Source organism: Rhynchophorus ferrugineus, unplaced genomic scaffold (assembly GCF_030347505.1).
Source record: "Rhynchophorus ferrugineus isolate W39M unplaced genomic scaffold, kcgeb_rfMv2 rfM4, whole genome shotgun sequence".
Taxonomy (NCBI): domain Eukaryota; kingdom Metazoa; phylum Arthropoda; class Insecta; order Coleoptera; family Curculionidae; genus Rhynchophorus; species Rhynchophorus ferrugineus.
In genome coordinates, this window is record NW_027472583.1 from 15,874,527 (window position 1) to 15,894,435 (window position 19,909).

The 19,909-nt window shown below is 30.0% G+C and overlaps 1 protein-coding gene and 1 long non-coding RNA gene across 4 annotated transcripts in view; one reads left to right on the forward strand and one right to left on the reverse strand.

The window, feature by feature from the left end:
* LOC143196660 (uncharacterized) overlaps positions 1-19,909 on the reverse strand; it is a 76,613-nt gene that overhangs the window by 19,637 nt on the left and 37,067 nt on the right. The window lies entirely within an intron of this gene.
* On the forward strand, positions 13,638-14,752 carry LOC143194946 (uncharacterized). Of its 2 annotated transcripts, none has more exons than XR_013005412.1 (3): positions 13,638-14,025; positions 14,077-14,175; positions 14,322-14,752. It is a non-coding gene; the product is annotated as an uncharacterized LOC143194946 (long non-coding RNA). The 2 variants fall into 2 exon arrangements; XR_013005413.1 differs by having other exon boundaries at positions 13,639-14,017.

Below are 19,909 nucleotides of genomic sequence, written 5' to 3' on the forward strand. Positions count from 1 at the left end.
TCCTCTTCTAGCATAAATATTCTTGGAAGAATCTGATATATTTCCGTCTGGTTTCTAGATATAAATTTTAAAAAAATCTCCGGTTGAAACGGAATAATAGAAGTATTTAAAGAAGCAGCACACCAGCAGATGATGGATGGAGTTAGCTTTGAGGTAAATTAAATAAAATCGTCAATATAAATAAATATATTCCAAAAATCTTACTGTTTATTGATCGAGTAGTATAATAATTTAGCATAAAATTCTTAACAGAAAACCTGATTTATATATCATTATAAACTATTACGTACCAATGTTTTCTCAATTCATGCCTCTAAAACCGAAATTTTAAAAGCGTTTTTCTAAAAATTCGTTTAAGAAGACTGTTTAAATTTATAATCAAAACAGTAAAAATTTTTTGGCGAAAAAAAATTGTTTGAAAAAAGCTTTTTTTTCTTTGTACGAAAGCAGCACTATCCTAGATTAAGAATTTTCTTTTATTGTTTTGTTTCAGATTACTAGAAAATATTTTAAGTCTCCCACATCATTAGCCTTTTAACTTTTGAAAAGATTATTTTCACTTTTTTCTTTTATGTTTTTTGAAAATATTTTACCAACTAGTATTTATCTGGACTGGACCTACTGTTTAACGTGGGCTCCAAATCACGGTACTCGGCACTAAGTCTACTGATTGACGAGTAACCAATTTGGAGATCGTCCCAGAAGACATCCGGTCCTACCCAGCCTGGTTGCTGGCGAGACTGGGGTCATTTTCCTGGCCGGATTTTGTACTCTTGCCTAATGACAATCAAAAATGATAAATAATAACAAACATACATTTACAACCATGCCCCAGCAGGATTTTTCTTGGATTTCACTTGATAAATACCAAAAATTAATTCCTTTAGAATAGATCAAAATTTAATTATTTTTTAAATTATTTAATTTAATTATTTGAATTATTTGATATATTTGAAATATTACAATTTATAATTACTAACAAATACTATAATTACTAACCAATCATTAAGAACAGTCTTAAAAACCTCTATATAGTCATTTAAGTGCGTTTCCCTCACTTCTTACAGTTGTATGTAGCTAATAAATATATGTATGTAATAATAGGAAACACGTACAATGATAGACATCTATAAAAACGCCAAGTTCATCTTTATATTAACTGTAAACACGGATAGTTGGTAACTACACGGATGCATCCATAAAACCTTGAAAAGATCTCCGGAACAGTGAGCAGCACTATTTCGGTACCCTTCTTTTAAAAAATACATAAAAAGAACTAGATGATTATCTTAATAGTCTAAAACCTAAAAGAACAACGTTGATGGCAATGGTGTCGGTCTTACTCATTAGTATTCATACAAAGTTTATTGTGTATGTCAGTATATGTACAGAAGAAACAATAGCTTTTTATGTCACAATAAAAATTATTACATTCATATAAAATATTACTTGTATGATGAATAAGGATATCTTTATTGGTCAACTATGGTAATTATCCTTGCAAATGAAAGAAATATACATATCTGAGGTTAAACTTTTTCCGTTGTTAAAAAAAATTGAAAGCTGAAGCATATTATTCAAGAACACGTCCTCAACCTTGGTACAAATAAAAAGTACGTATTGTTATATACCAACGCTGAATAATTAATACCACAATGGAAGATTCTTTTAGTAACTATGTTCCAATAATTTTTATATAATTATTGGTAAACTGAAATGTTATTTGATATCCTGTCAATGACTATCATCGGGAATATAAGTAACATAATTTAAATATCTGCCATTTATAAAGACACGATTCCAAGTGATAATTCCGAATTTTTAATTTAGAGATAAAAGAATGAAATATAATATTAAATTTGAATTTAACAACAGAAGATGTTGTCTTTTCGGATTTCAACTCATTTTGCGGTAATTAAGATCAATAACTAAAAATCCTAAGAAGATAAAAAAGTAAATGTTCAGCTATATTCTTAGATGTAGCACAAGCCTTCGGTAAGGTATAGCATGACAACTATTAATATCTTACATTCTGGCTTTAGAATGTTTAAGAGTCTATTATATACTATTAATACACATATCGATCATATATATTTTTAGATAGATGTATATATGTTGTATTAATGACTAGATATATGATTTGTTTCCATTGGCGAAACTAATTTTCCTGCTTATATAATATTTTTAATACGTTAATTTTTCTTATTTAGAAATTTTTGCGAATCTGTAGTAGCCATGCGAGAACTCACAAGAAAAATCAAACATGTTCAGTATGAAACGTAAGGTATAATTTACGACATTTGGAGCAGAAAACTTAACAGTTTCCATCATTCTAAATATATACTGTAATTACTAGAAGGCTAGCTGTAGACAATAACAGTATTGTTCGTTAAAAAGACTATGTACTATGTGAAAAAAAAACACAAATAACGATTATCTAGAATTGCGACACACCTTTCGACAAACAATAACAAATTTATGGCTTCGTGATTAATGTTGACCTATCCTGCAACAATGACATAAAACGTCGAAAATTCACAGAAAATATAGTACGGGGGAGACAATACGGATCAAAAAATATTTAGACAATGGTTTTTTACTGATTAAAATTCATGGTTTTTTATTATTGTATCAGTCCTGATTTTTTTATTTTGTATTAGATAATTGTATGTAATTAGGTGCTTGCATATATTCAGATTATATTTAAGATCAAATTAATCGAATTTCTATTCGATTGAGATATATGGACAAATCTGCTGCTAAACCCCATAAAACTCGTATAGAAACTTATGATGATTCTGCTTCATCGTATTCCAAATGTCAATTTTAGTTTCAGTGACAAAAACGCACTAATTGACTATATACAACCGTTTCAATATCATGCCAAGCAAATAACGAAGAGTTTCCATACTACATTAATCCAAGTGCCAAAAACCATGTGTCAGTGCAGGAGACACAGACAACATATTTACACATTAACAAAATAACATAAAAGTTACATCACGGATATCGGCATTATAAAGTAAACAATTAATTCGAATTTATTAACTACCGTTTTCTATGTTTCCAAATCTCGAAGTTAATTAAACTGTTCCACTTTCATTAACGCCCAGCATGTTTTCCATTAACGGACTCATGATCCGGACCCTGCAAGAATAAATAGCGTATAGATTAACGTTTAGATATCCCATGGAATCCTCAGCATCTATAAATTCAATTATCTGATGATTTCGAGTAATAATTTTGCTGTTCAGTGGAAGCTTGCTAAGAAATGTATTGCTTGCGTATATTTGTAATGTAGTTTATGTCTATATATATTAATCATGTTGTTAATCTATCTTTTATCTATTATTTATATTAGAATTTAATATAATACATTGATTATATATTATTGCTAAATGGTCTTACTAAATATTGTGACTATATATAGATATTTACAATTAATATTAATTACTTATTATTTTGACCCATTTTACAATATTATGTAACACACCTATTCCTATTTAATTTCTTTCCACCCATTATGATATTTAACGGCTTATTGAATTGTTCAATTTTCCATGTCCAAGTTAACTTTTTGTCTTAAGCTTACTTTATCTGATTCATTAACATCCTAACATATCTATTATTTAACTACTTACTGCTTTTTCTAAACAATTATTCAAACTTTAATCACTTCAGGTGGAGATATCAGTGATCCAGTCACTTACATATATATATATATATATATATATATATATATATATATATATATATATATATATATATTACATAGTTTATATTTCAGTTGAATTATAAAACAATTAGTAAGTCGTCTCTAAAAATATTCAGACAGAAAATTATAAAAAGCATTGAAAGAAGTTACCAAATTGAATATAAAACAAAACCTAATAATAGGTCTTATAAAAATTGTTACTAGTGGCAGTGATTTAGGGTTTAATGAATGATGAAAACAGATGTTGAAAAGGAGAAAATATTGTAAAACGTATGTTATACTTCAGAGAAACACCTTTTGTAAACATTTCTTTTGAAAAATAGAACAATTTATTTATTCATAGAATAGGCCATTTGATTCTATACATCTTACCTTGAGAAGATGGAAAGACTCTTGGAAATTGACGAAGTGTCACATGGAGAACTGTCTGGAGAGTGTTTTCAACGCTTCTTTGGCCTATTTTGCTTCATAACACGGAGAGTCATCGTGCAGTAAAATCACTTTACTGTGTCTTCGGGGCCATTCTGGATGCTTTTCGATCAATGCATGGTTGAAATTGATCATTTGTTGTATTTTTTTTTTTTTAATTTCTTTTTAAAGATCAGCACTAATCTGAAACCATGTGACAGTTCTTTCTTTTCTTATACCTTTGTTTCGTCACTTTTAGGTCTTGGTGAAAGCGTTCTCGCTGTTTCTCACTCTAATTTTCCAGATTCCCAGAAAATCCATCCAGAGGACTATAGAGAAAGTGTAAATTTATGATCAAATTTACTACTATTGAAGCTTGCCCTCATGTTCTTTATAATTCGGAGCTTTATTATTACCTGAAAAGTTTTCTACCAACAACACGAAACTACTGCATCTCCTATTATTTTCAGAATCAGTCAAAACCTCTATAAAGGTCTATCAAAAGTATCCCTTAAAAAAATGTTTGTTCTTTGAATAAAATCATTCATCGAGACACTTTCTAATTACTTTGAAATTGGCGATATATTGTCTGTAAGCGCGTATTTCATTCATGCGAAAAGTTGATAGTCGGATATAGCAAAGTTTGGAGAGTATTGCTATAATATGTCCCATCTAAGTGCTTTGAATGCTTCCCTGACCGGTTTTGCTTTACGGTACAGCGCATTATCATGCTGTAAAATCACTTAACAGTATCTTCTGGCCCATTCTAGACGTTTTTAGATCAATTTGTGTTTCAAATTGACCATTTGTTGTCGGTAGCGATCACTATTAATCTCTAGTTGTTTCATCAAGTTTCAATAGTTTGTAATACACCATGACACTCTGGTCCCGCCAAACATATTTGGCCTTCAGTCGGTCGGCTTCACCAGGTGATAACCATCATTTCTTTACATTTAGGTTTTCAAAATAAATCCACTTTTCATCACTCGTCACTATTCAGTGCAGAAATGACTTCCGATCATATCTTTGAAACAGCATTTCACAGACGACTTGATTCAATTGCTGTTGCAACCATCTGCTCGTCTTTCGGATTTTCCTCATATCTCGTAATCGGTCGCTAATCATTTCTTAGACCACATTGAAGAAAAGTGATACATACTGCAAGGTGGTGAAGGTGGTGTAAATGTATGACGGTGTTATTTTCGCAAAATATAACAAGTATAGCATTGAAGCTTGATATCAGTTGAATAAATTGACATATTTGTTAAATGATAACAATGCATACTTAAGTTTACCGACATCTGTTAGAAAAACTAGTAATGGCTTTCCACTACATTTGGTAAGTTATAAAATCTGGACACACTAGGTGTGTTGAATGTTTCATAAGGAAGCTTCTAACTTTATGAAAAGTTATAATTATGACTTAAAAAAACGACACTCGAATAACTGTCGATTGGACTTCGGAGTGAAATGATGGAGCCATGTTTCATCCATTGTCACATATCGATGCAAAAGTTTGGGTTTATTACGCTTGATCATCCACTGCATTCACCGTCTTCGGTGCTCATTTCACCACGTCCAAACTTTGCATACCAACCCTTGATGGTTGATTTTCCTGGAGGCAGTATCCGGAAACTCGGCATCAAGCCAAGTTTTTGCTTCAACTGTATGTTTTCCCTTCAAAAAGCAATATTTTGTCAATACGAGAAATTCCTTTTTATCCATTATTTCACAATAACAAAAATTGGTTCATTCAAAATGTTATAATTCACAAACTAATGATCCGACAGCTATCAAATTTATACAGGCATCTTTTGAGCTGTAGGGCTAACTAAAAAACAAATGGATTTAATTCTAGTATCGCCATCTATGTGCATATCATAGATGAACTCTAAAAAAACAAAAACGAAATATATAATTATTTCATTACACCTCCATTCCTAACATATTACCAACTCGATTACAGGGTACGATTCCCATTAACGCCCAGTGTATTTCCTTATAATGACTCACGATTTCATCCGATACGAACCCTGCAAGAATAAATATCACCTATGCGACCGGCGAAATGTTCCAGCAACGCCTCTGGGGGGAAATTGCACGCCGTCCCGTTTGCTTCACGTTTATGACCTTTACAATATTCCGTGCACATTGAAGCTTACCCAACCCAAATGAAATATTCTCGTTCAACATTCATAAACTATTAATTTCCATCTACATCGAATAACAATGATATCAGCAGACCGCATACAAACCTTTGCCGTTTCCTTTTATTCTCACAATCGCGGCGTCTTATTTCTTTTTTTTTCTTCATTCGGCCTCTATTTTCGTTGCTTTGCACGCGTTTAATTTTTAGAAGGTTGGTAGAAGGACAGCGCGATAAAGAACTATAAATTATGCAAAACGATTCAGTTTAGTGCTTTCGATTTTTTTTTAAACCGAAGACGTCTTGGGTTATTTATAACATTGTTCGAAGCAATTAATTCCATTGGATAAAAGATTTAACTAAAACCAATTTATATACCAATACACATTATATATTTATTGTTTAAATATTAGAATAGAATATGATAATTCTTGATAATAATAATTTTGATCAATAGAAAAATGTGTTAGTAGGGTTATCTGAAAATTCCTCAGCCTGAAAGGACTGTGATTTTCAATTGAAAAACTATATTATCACTAATGTTTTGGTGAATTTTGCAGATATTTGATAACCAGACGATTTTTGCAGGCTGATTTAGATACACGGTCGAACCTATCAGACAGAATTGTATCCCTTTATAACCAGAATAAAATAAGATGGAAAATATTCTCTGGTATTAAAACGAATTTTTTAAGACTGAAATAGGCAATGCATTATAAATCTTGATGACGTGAGTTCACTGCTCTTTTGTATACACTATATTTTATCTTTATATATTTTTTTACATATTTAAGTCTCCTTTTGCCATGTAGGCTTTATTGGGATTGGACATATTGTTTAACATGGGGCCGATCCACATTAAGCAAGCATTAAGCCAGCCGACTGGCGAGTGATAAACTTAGAGATCATCCTAGACGACATCCGGTCTTACCCAGACTAGTTAATGGCGTACCTGGGTTAATTTTCCTTGTCGTATTTTGTATCACCACCTTATGGACAACAATCGCAAACATATAAATACGACCACGCCGTAGCAGGATTCGAATCCGTAACTATCGCAACAGTAGGAGGATCGTCCTGTCGCCATGCTGTTGACCATCGTGCCAATCAATCCGACTCTACAAACTATTCACCATATTTGTTCTAGCGCTTCTCAAATACCAATAGCCTTCCCAGTATCTAAAGATATCTATCTCAACTTCTTTATTGGATGCGAAACCATTACAGAAACAAAAGTTTTGGAACAGAAGTCTGAGAATGCCAACGAAAATTGAGGGGCTACAACAGAAAAATAAGGGAAAATCCATTAGCAGTTATAGTGCTTAGGATTTAAAACTCAACTAAACTTACAATAAAAAAAACAAGCAAACAAATAATTAAACAAATAAATAAAGTTATAAGCTGGCTGCAACATAAGATAGCTTCTTAAAATAAAAGTAAATTTAGATTTTAAAATATAGACCAATTTTCTTGAAGAAATAAAATACTTTGAACAGGTTTGGACACCCAATGAATGAATTCAATCGAGTCAATGAATTATACAAGCCATAACTTCTTCTAATAGTGAATAAGTTTCTGCATCTCGCTAAAATATTAGTCAATTCGTTCAGGTAAATTGGCAGTGACCAATTAGTAGCATGTTTTATGACAAAGCTTGTTTTCATCCTTCAGCAGGTCCTGCTCAAGCCGACCAGGCTATCTATCTTCCGATCTATAAATCCCAGGTAAGGCCTTGTGCCTAGGGTATAATGGAAGAAATAGCCACAAAATTCTGAATTAGAACTAGAGGCTAAGAACTGATAAGATTAATGTTAGCTTTTTGATGCTAAAAATTGATATTGTTCATTATTCTTATAATTAACCTGTACAGATACAGTGGGTACATTAACGCAATACACAGACATTTAAAATGGAGTTGGCTTCCTTAAAGATAAACGCAAAAAGTTTACCATCTTTGAACGCTATCTAAATATAAAAAATGTGTTCATACAATATAACACAAGTTTGTGTTCATCAGGGCCTGTATCTAAAAATTTCGTGTTCATAAAATGAATTCTTCTTGCGATATTTTGTAATTTGAATTTTATTTAAAGCAAATCAAGTATTTTGCCCAACTCCAATCTCATGATACTTTCAAAATAACACAATAAAATACGGGATACATACATTATAAAATTACTCACCCTGTACAGATACGGTGGGTGGACTTGTCTCGTATCGTATGACTAATTACGTTAGTCGAAAAATAAAAATGATATATTTAACATTGAATCTACATAAAATATAGGTTACGAGACAATTTCAATGTGTTCGCAGAATACCATCGCAACAAATCAGAAATATACTTATATTCGAAAGCTTTTAAAGCGATTACTGATAGATATAACAGACGGCATGAACAGCACTGAGAAATGTATCCTTTAACAAACCAATAAAAGTTAATGTAGTTAACCTTATACACTTGTTAGGTTGACTTACTTATAAAGGTTGAGGTACCAGGCCACAGACCGCGTATATTTAGATGATGATTTCAACAATAATAGTTATTAATAACCGGCTTTTGTTAATATTAATTCTCGACTGACATTATCTAGATCACTACCATTTACAAGGTCACTGTTATTCGACAGTATCTCGTTGATTCCTGAGCGCATTTTGCTATTTTAATTAAATATATATAATATATTAAATACCGAAATTTTTAGTATATTCTTAGATATTTAAAATACTAACAAGTCAATTGAAAAGTTCCCGACCTGACAAATCGATGGCGCTACTAGAATTAAGTCAATGTATTTTATAGTAAGTAGTAGTCCCCGGCCTACCATAGTAAAACACACTTTTTTGGCAAAATTAGTTATTTTTATTCAACATAATTCCCTTCAAGGGTGATACACTGATTATAGCAACCCTCCAACTTTTCGATACCATTTTTGTAGTACGATTTGTCCTTTGTTTCAAAATAGGCCTCAGTTTCGGCGATCACCTCTTCATTCGACGAAAATTTCTTCCCAGCAAGCATTATTTCAAGATCTGAGAACAGGAAATAGTCGCTGGGGGCCAGATCCGGAGTGGACGAGGAAGCAATCCGAAGCTCAATTCAAGGATTTTTGCCATCGTTTTCAGTGACTTGTGACACAGTGCATTGTAAGGGACTATAAGTCATAATATATTAATTACTTATTTGTCCATTAAACTATTAAATTTATTCCGAAATTGTCATAGCTATAGTTATAGTTCTAGATAGCAAATAATTTAACCAAAATAATGTCGATTTTTGTGAACCAGAAAATATCTAATAAAATGGATTAATAATAATACCCTATTGGTGCAAAAGCAAAGAAAATCCATGAATATAATATCAATGTTAAAGGCGCCAATTAATGATAGGAAATTTTAATCAATATGCAAATATACGTAACCGGTTTCTAGATTTATTTCCTTTTGATTAACATCTTTATTTACATGTTAGACTCCGTTATAAATGCTAGCTGTGCTTGACATCACCATCTATTAAGACGTCTCAAATAAAGTTGGAGGTAATTAATGACCAAAACAACTTGATTAACGTACACATATTTAATAGAAATATTTCTTAAATTACATTATTATTGGTCATTACCAACTCTCAAGTTTTACCCATGTATTACTTTTCATATAATATTTGTCGAAATTCAATATTTTCACAAGATTTCTCAAAAAAAAAACAAAAAATCTAAACTAAAAATGCCATGTCAACGAAAGCGTAGATAATTTTAAAAATAAAAACTGAATGGATTTCTAAATGAAATGATTAAAAAATATATTATACATACACAATGAAATACTTTTACTTTAGTTCGAGATAACTACTAGTATTTTGTATATAAATATTATAGAAAAAAAAACAAGAATTTTATTAAAATACTATTTAGCTATATAAGCATAGCTAATATAGCCTTCGTTTTTTACTAAGGCTATATCAGCATAAACATAACAGATACATTGGAAAGTCCCCGGCCTACCATTGTAAAACCATGTGTCAGGCTGGGGATTTTTCAATTGGCCTGTTATTTTATTAAATAGTTGCTGAGTTGCTATCGAATAAAGAGTTTATTATAGAAATTATTTTTTTCTCCATTATTTTAGAGCCTCCTTTTTACTAATTAGGGCTTGTCTAGACTAGAACGACGACTTGGGGTTCCAGATCTCGAACTTCGGCTCGTGATCTATTCAGAGTCTATTCCAGAGGTTGCCTATAAACACACAAAACAAAAAGTCACAAATATCGCTGTATTTGTCGATGAGGGTATCAAATAAAATATTAGAATTATAACAAATTGTCTCTAGACAGCAGTACAAAGTCCAATAAAAAAGACCATCCCAGTCACGCTCAAGGCTCGGTATGATCGGACATCTTCTAGGATAATCTCTAGTTGGTCACTGACTGGAATCGTAGATTGGAACGCACGTTAAGCAATAGGCTCAGTCTAATAAATTCTAGTTGACAAAAAGGAGACTTTAGAATATAATTTTAAAAAATAACAATTTTAAAATTATATTTAACAAGTTTTACAAATAAATGAAATGAAATGTCATAGTTTATTACCCTAACGTCCATTATTTAGCTTTAAAATATTTGTTTTTGTCTTGAAATGTATGGAATAATACAGAATATATTAGGATAATATACACGGAACAACTATTATAACAAACCACATCTACTTAAACGACCAAAGTTATGAATAAAAAAACCAAACATGTTTACGAATTTCTATATGGGTTTTTCCTAATTCATATTTTATATATCACATTGTCAATGATATACCAGTTATATAATGTTACAAACAAAAAACAAGAAACCTCTCATTCTAACAAAGCCACATAAAACCTGATATTTTTTGGTTGTCAAAAAGAGGATTAAAAAATACTTTTACTTTTTTTAGTTCACTTTTTTTCACTATTTTGTCGTAATTATCATATATAACTTGCAATATATAACAACAGAATTATATTAATGGTGATTAGAAAAATGTTCTTTTATGTCGATTGGTACTATTATAAAAAATAAATAATCATATTAAAATATCTTGAGCATAGTTCTTGATTAATATTACACAAATCACGTAAAGAAACCGAAATTAGAAACAAAAGAATATTACACATTTCAACGCAGTTCTCTCAAAATATCAGATTGAATTAAATTGTAAAATATTTAATTACTAATTTTGCCTTTCTGTTATCATTTTTAGTCGGTAACAAGATCAAAACAATATGTGATAGGATTAAGTGAAGACTAAACCTAGTCTTTATTCAATAATTAGCCTTGGAGGTAATACAGTCTCAATTCTCTTAATTCAGTTAATAATACATATATGGTATATTCGAAGTTTTTTGTACATACGTCATCAAGATGTTTAATGTATTACCTGCCGCAATTTGCAAATTCGCTTTAGAATCAGACAATATTTTCCTTCGCATTTTAATCTAGTTAAAAAGAGACACAATGATTTCCGATTAGTTAGAACACATAAATGAATGAGCCTGTCAAAATCGTCCGGTTGTCAGACGTATGCAAAATTCTTGGAAGCAATAGTGATAAGAGGTTATAACTCTAACTTATAAACTATTGTGACTGTATAATTAACTGTGGTTTTTAGAAGTATTATAATGTTAAAATAAATTATATTTAATACGATTATGTTTGTTTCACCATTAGATTTGCATTAGAGTTAGTGAAAGTAAACTAAATGTCAAAACTGCTGCGGCATCACTGCGACGTCTTGATGTCATACATTTTGGTGGCTTCCAACCGAATGCTGTGTTGGAAAGAACTGTGATCAATTTAATTTACAATATTTAGAATAACTTGCATCATTTTGTTGACTACACATATATAATGCAAATATAAACAATTGAGACTGAAACCCATTTTTTGGTTGGTTGGATATTGGCGGATTTTTTGCATCAGTACCTCATTGAATCGAAACAATTGTTATTTGTACTGCCCCACGGTAACCGTTTCATTCAGTTGCAATAACTTATGTGAGGGCACGCCTTCCTGGTCATACTAAATAAGGAACAATGCCTTATAAATTTCAGTATACTCCATTGGCGTCGAAGCAGATAATATTTGCGAAGAAGACATCCAACAACATCGAGCTGACATCCATTTCACAGTCACTATTTAACATATATAACGGAGATATGAGTCACCTTTAATTCCTCTATTGAAATCTACCAGAAAAATATAATTTTAGTTATTAGAAAATAGGTGTTATGTAACGGTCAAGAATTCTTAGAACATTTAAAAATAATTCATTGCAAAATATAAACAAATTAAAATCACGAAAATAAAAAAAAACCTAATTAATCAACTCTCATAAAAAGATCGACAATATTTACGGTTACTAACCAGAACCAGATTAAATTTAATTAACTACAGTCTCTCTAATTGTTAAAATTAATTACACGGATTAATTAGTCTAATTAAATTTATAATGTTTAATGTGAATGGAGGACACACAAAAATGTCGTATAATTTCATAAAAAGTCATAAGATGTGTTTAGTTACAGATAACGGTGTACAAAATAATAATATATAAAAAAATAATTATGCTAAAGAAACCGATGAGACATGCCTATTGTTACTAAATCATAAAATTACGATTATTTTTGTTGGGGCATGGATTTTCTTATTTGTTTACAGGTCTGAATGAAAAAATATCTGTCGAGTTAAGAAAATCTGATGCCAATTAATGTGAACGAGGCTATGATAGACTGAATATTCCGGGAAAACTTGATCTTGGTCATTTGCCAGTTATTAGGTACCAAGATACTGAGGAATAATAAGTTTCAAAAACTTTCAAACTGCCTGAAGGTTCTTTGAGAGATTGAATTGAGCTTTCGTATAATAAGTTATGTAATTCATTGTCTTCGAACTTTTTCGGATAACTAGACCGTTCTTTGTCATTAATATTAAAGTCGCCTATTTTAATCGTTAAAACCAAAACCGGCAATTGGGATTTTAATTCTAAACATGATTGAAGGGCTTCGATACCAGATTTCCTCAAGTCAAACAACAAAAATAATGAATATCTAAAATAACTTTTATTAAGCAATTTTAAACAAACGGCTTAGTTTCTTTACCCAATCCACTAAATGTAAACTTGTTTTGAAAAAACTGATTTTCTTGTAGATTTTGGCGTTTTTATCTTGTCATAAAAAACGATAATTAACGAGCTAAAATAAGAATATAAAACAAACACTCAATATTTTTTGAAAATCCGCTCTCTTAATGAACAAACAATAAAAATAAACATACAGTTTCTCATAATGCAGTATGCGTAATGAAAAAATTACTTTTATATGTAACAAATTTCATTGTTAAAAGCAATTACATCAGCCTGATCAGTTAAAATTAAAATACGAAACAATTAAAGTGCACAATACCAGACCGTGATTACATAACGCTTTTGGTTTTGTTTCGTTACAGTAACGCTAAGCACAATAGGTTCGACTAGCAAAACTGAGAACTTTCAAAATTCTTTTTTTTTTAGATCTATCTAACCCATATATTTCTTTAGTCTGCAAAATTTGTTACTAAAAAATAAAAAGACGTTAAAACAGTGGTGTTGGTCATGTCCCTAGTACTTTCCACCAGTTCAAACTGTTAAAAAAGGATTATAGTTCATAATAAATACTCATTAAAAATACGAACTCTCATAAATACTTAATATTAATAAGGAATGGCTTAAAGGACACTTAAGGTTAGTTGGTAAATATAAATGAAATATTTAATTGCATTTTATGTAATTTACTTTTTTAGAAATAAGCCTGAGAAAAGATACATAGTAGATCCCGATAGTGAGATACACAGTTCCTCCAAGATACCAAGACAGGGTGATGAAATAGGAAACCACTAAAGGTCAGTATACAATTAATATACTTTAGTTGTAGGGAATTGTATTATAGAGTGTGAAAGCTTTATAAGCATGTCTGTTATTATTCAAAATATACATGAACGTTTAGTTAACATGTATTAGGATGGAAATAATACTAACTGTTTTGCAGATATGGCAAATGTATTAAGGAGAATGCGGTGATTAAATGTAGTTTTATCGAGAAATATGTATACAGATAGTAATAAGACAAACTAAACAGAAATATAGTAATATCGTGATGACTTTACAAGGATACATGGCATCAAAAGAAACAAGAACTAGCGTAAAACATAAACATGCTCTCTAATGAAATTACATTTCTCAGATACACAATTGTTAATTATGTCGATTAGGACTTCGGGGGATACCACTACATACGAAAATGCGCCTAGAACCCTACCGATACTAGTGTGGAAAAAAGCTAAATATGTATATATAATAAAACAACTCTAACCTATAAATTATTGCAGCTGTAAAATTAATTGCAGTTTTAAGTTCTTCCATAATAAATTCATTTGATGTACTATAATGTTAAAATAAATTATATTTTTAGAATTAGAATTTTTGTTCAATTATTTTATTTATATTAAATTATATTTATTATATATCAGAGCCAAAATGTACTAAAACTCAGAGTTGCTGCGGCAATATTGCGACGTTTTGACAGTTCTCCCGTGTCACTGCTATTTTGAATTAACTATAGATCATTTATTATATTAATAGACAAAGAATACCTAACATAATTAACTTTAGCATAATATACTCTGAGGGTTATTGAATTCTTCCTTGTTTAATTTTTTATTATATCAAATGCAAATTAACTTTAAGCCATAGTATGTCTAAAATAAAATTCATAATCGATAGATATATGCGACCTACAAGGACTACACAATTGATAAGGAATTTTTAATGTAAATTATGCAAAACAAACAATTGGAATATATTAATGTGAATGATTATTTAATAAAAAATACGGTAACGGTGTTGAAAATGGACACAATTAAAATACAGTACATCTACAATTACTATTACGGATCGTCATTACATAACCTTCCGACACAATATGTTTAAGTAGTAAATATGGGAATCATTTTTCAAGTTAACAACATAACTGTAGAAGGAAATTTAATTTTGTAAACATGCATTCATGAAAATAGCAAAGATAACAGTAGTTAATTTTATTTTCTGTTATTTCATGTTACTTTGTGCAATAAAATTATAATTGTTTCTATTCTATTTATATTAATAGTTTTATATAGATCTTAAACCTCAAACCTCACTATACTCCTTTTTTGTTATATTTTACATTCTTTTTCAGAATCTCATCGACGTAAAATCTACCTGCGAGTGACCAACTTAAAAGATATCCCGTCTTACCCAGCCTGATGGCAGGTATGACAGGTATTGTTGCACCTATTCGGATTTAAAAAAAAAATAAATTTACGTTCATTCCCAGCCAATTGCCTTAATAAATATGGTTACTAAGGGGCTGTAACGCACAAATAACGAACTTAGTGAAGTCACTGTAGCTATCTGCTAGTGATAATTGTTTAATATTAATGTAATTAATTTGAAACATAATTTTATAAGAGATAAAAAATATGTTTGAAGTTTATTACTTAATGGTAATCATTATATTATTCTTGACATATATTATAGTAATATATTGATATAGTAATATATTAACAGATATTATTATTAAAAATATTATTGGGTGGCGTTATATATTATAAAATAAAATAGTAAATGATAACAGATGAAATGATCAGATTGATTAAATTTTAAAAACTATTAACTATTTAAATTTTGGTAAATGATTCTAAAAACTGCAGTAAAGCTTTTCTTTTGGAGTCTCCAGTTAGCTTATTAATTTCATATTTTGAATTAAAGATATTGTTCATCATGTGTACTACTTTCAACAGACATTATCTTATTAGATATATGAGAACATCATCATAGATCGCTAAAGAAACTTCAGCGTTAAACATTTGGAACAAACTAACAGAAAATTAAATTATTAGATTACATGTAGTCTGGTCATTTTTTAACTTTAGAAAACCATTTATTGATAAAAATTGGTACAATATATACTAATGATATATACTAGTGATCGAATTTTGCACTTCTTGAGCATTTTGAATAATGCACCAGAAAAGCCATGCTTCATGGATTTGAACCGAGTGTGGTAATCCGATGACGCTATGTCTGATGAGTAACCCAGCTGCAAAAGTATATCCTTTCCATAGTTTACAATATGTAGCTAACCGCTGTCATGCAAAATAATAATTTTACGTCTGTTACACGCAATTTTTGTTCTTTTCTGCAATAATACGTCGTTTAGTTTGTTCAATTGAGGCCGGTATACATCTCCAGTAACAGTTTGATTCAATTTTGGTAGTTCTTAATAGACTACAACTTGCTAATGCCATCTTTATAACCATGAAAATTCCACTCCAGTGTCGATGTTGACATTGACGTAGTAGATCCACTGTTCATCACATGTCTGGATAGAGTTAATTCATAGACCGGTAAAGTGTCTGAAAATTCTTTGAGAATTTGAGCTAGCAGTAAATCTTGCAATTTATTATCTTCGAACATTCTCTATGCCATTGTTTGTCATGGATATCAAAATAACCACTTCTATGTCGTTAAAACCAAAACCGAAAACAAGTTGATGGGTTTCCACAGCAGATTTCCTTAAACTTAACAAGAATAATGAATGTCGAAAATGAAATTTTGAGTCTTAATAGTTAGGTTAGGTTGTTTTTCAATACTTTATATTAATACTTTAATTTTCACCAATAGATGTCTCTTTTCAAAATATATGCTCTTATTATTTATCATGTAAACTTAATGAAGAACGTGGTAGTTCATGTTTGCACTACTGTTGATTTAATGTATTACCTCTTTTGATATGTGGTAAATAGTCTCACAGTTCTATTCTCTGATTATCTAAAATATAATATCTCACATGTTACAACATTCTGAAATATTTTTAAAACAATTAATGTATCAATTTATTTGCTTCACATAATAGTAATATATTTCATCGACCTTAAACTAGATTTTATTAGTTGAAATGCAATAAACAATTTCAAATTTTGCACATTTTAGAGTAAGCGAACGGTATTTTACCTATTTTGATATTATACAGTAATCATTATGTTCTATGTCACTTGTTAGAAAAATTATTGGGCCGTGAAATATAATAGAGAAATAAATAAAATTATGTGTTTTTAACCGGAAATCTAGCGTACTCGAATTCAGTTGTTTGAAAGTGTATTTTATGGTTAGATAATATTTCGTTATCTAAAAAAAACGTTCTTAATTAATGTATCTTAATTGCCACACTGTGATAAAAAGTACTAAGACTTAATTGAGGTGATGCTGTTTATTTTGAATTCGTTTTATGTCTCATATGTGTAAAGCTGCTCCAATGCACGAAGAAGCTCGGGCGTGGGTTCGATTTTTTCACCAAGATAATGGACTTGCACATATAATATTCCTTCTTCGGCAATTTTTCATCAAAAATTTAACATATCATTACGTAATCCAGCATCGAGGACATCGTTTTGAATATAGAGTTGACTTTATTCAGCAGAAAAAATGCATTTTACAACAGGGTAAAATAAATAACCTTAAGTCTTTCTTTTTTATTATAATTATTCATTTCTAAATCTCTATACTGGTAGAATTTTAAAATAATACTTAAAAATAACTCCAGCAGTATTGTTATCTAAATTTCTTTTGAATCAAAACCATAATGTATTGAATATTGTCGATGCATAATTATAGATATCTTAAACATATAATTAATTATTAAATTATAGATGATGATTGTGATAAATTAAAAGGTTTTTTAAATAGGTATGATGACCAATTTTGGAAATAAACATTTTATGATAATACTGGTTGGTTTGACTCATTTATACATTATTTTAAAAATTGTATGTTATAATTTGACAATTTAATGTGTATCGATGAACCGAGGTCCCTCCTAATTTAGTTATACATCAAGGCAGAAAAAAGTTATAGAAATGCAAGGTTCGAACCCTCCGTTATAGCTAGAACATCGCTAATTTATTGGTGTGCAGACCATTTTAATGTAAGGATTTACTTGTAACTAACTTTAAGTATGTCTAAAGTATCTTATAGACGTAATATCGAGGTAAGTCCCTTATAATTTGGTTCTTTTTTCAGTTACTAAGTAATATAGAAAATTATATTTAATGAGATATGATCGATTTAGTTTTACAAGTCAGCATAAGGTCAACATAGATGTCTATAAGATTCGAATACCATCCAGATAGACGAAAATTAGCATCTCGCTGAACTCACTGAACATTCACTGCTGTTTCATTCACCGAATCACCATATATTCCCAAAATACAAAATTATATGTTAATTAAATCCAGTGTTAGATTACAAAGAGCCGATATCAAATATACGATTTCTTGAACATGAAACAGTTATATGAGCTATATATACATCATCAGTTTAAGGATAAGTGATACATATTTGATCGAATAATGTGATTTTATCAAGTTCTCTGTAGATTGGTATATTCAAAGACATTTGAACAATATTCAGATATAAAAATGGATAATCTGAAATGTTACCTTACTGTTAAGTAAAGTAAAAGAAAGTAAGCAGAGATCTAGTCTAAGCAATCCTAGGAGTTTTTGATATATTAAGGCATGTTTAAACTAAGTTTTTATAAAACAGTTGATGAAGTATTGCTGTTGTATGAGCTTATAAGTTTAAAACTTAATATGGCAATTTTTTAATCTGCTTTTATTTTTACTAAAATCTCAGTAATTACAATTGTAATAAATAATAAATAATATTAATAAAGTAATGTATAATAAATATTTTTTAAGAATATATCGATGATTTCGATGTACAGGACAATGAACGTTCTGGTGGACCAACAAATTTTGAAAAATCCAACCTAAACTCAAAAACTATGCATTGCATTGATCGAAAAATGTCCAGAATTGGCCCGAAGATGCGGTAAAGTGATTTTACAACATGATAAAGCGCCGTATCATAAAGAAAAACTGGTCAAGGAGGCGTTAAAAGTACTTAGATGGAACAAATATCGCACCGCTTTTCACTTTCTACTAATTTCCAGACCTTTCCCCGTCTGACTATCAAATTTTCGCATCAATGAGGATCAATGAGAATTATTTGCGCTTTCTAAGAAGTTAGAAAATGGATGGACAATGAATGATTTTGCTCAAAAGACAAACAGTTTTTTTATGACGGCATCCATAAATTGCCTGAAAGATGAAAGAGGTATAGAATCAAATAACCAATACCTTGAAAAAATAAATTTTTCCATTCTTCAAAATTAAGTAGTTATTTCCAAAAAAACGATAATGACTTTTCGGTATACCTGGTATATGATCATATATCATCATTTTAACTTCTACCAATTTAAATAATAACTCTTACACAAGTTTTTTATTAATTTTGCATTTATATGTGCACCTATCTATAAATACAAATTAGATAACATTGTCATACTTATTCCGAAATTGTTTTTGTCGGCCTGTAATCATTAACTGTTACCATGGAAGATATTTCAATATCTGACTAACATTGAGTAAAGTTTCATACATTGTATATACTGTTTATAAATTCACGTATAATTGGCGTTAGAATTATTTTAAGTACTATTTAGAAATTGGTTTACCCTATAATATATTAAATTAT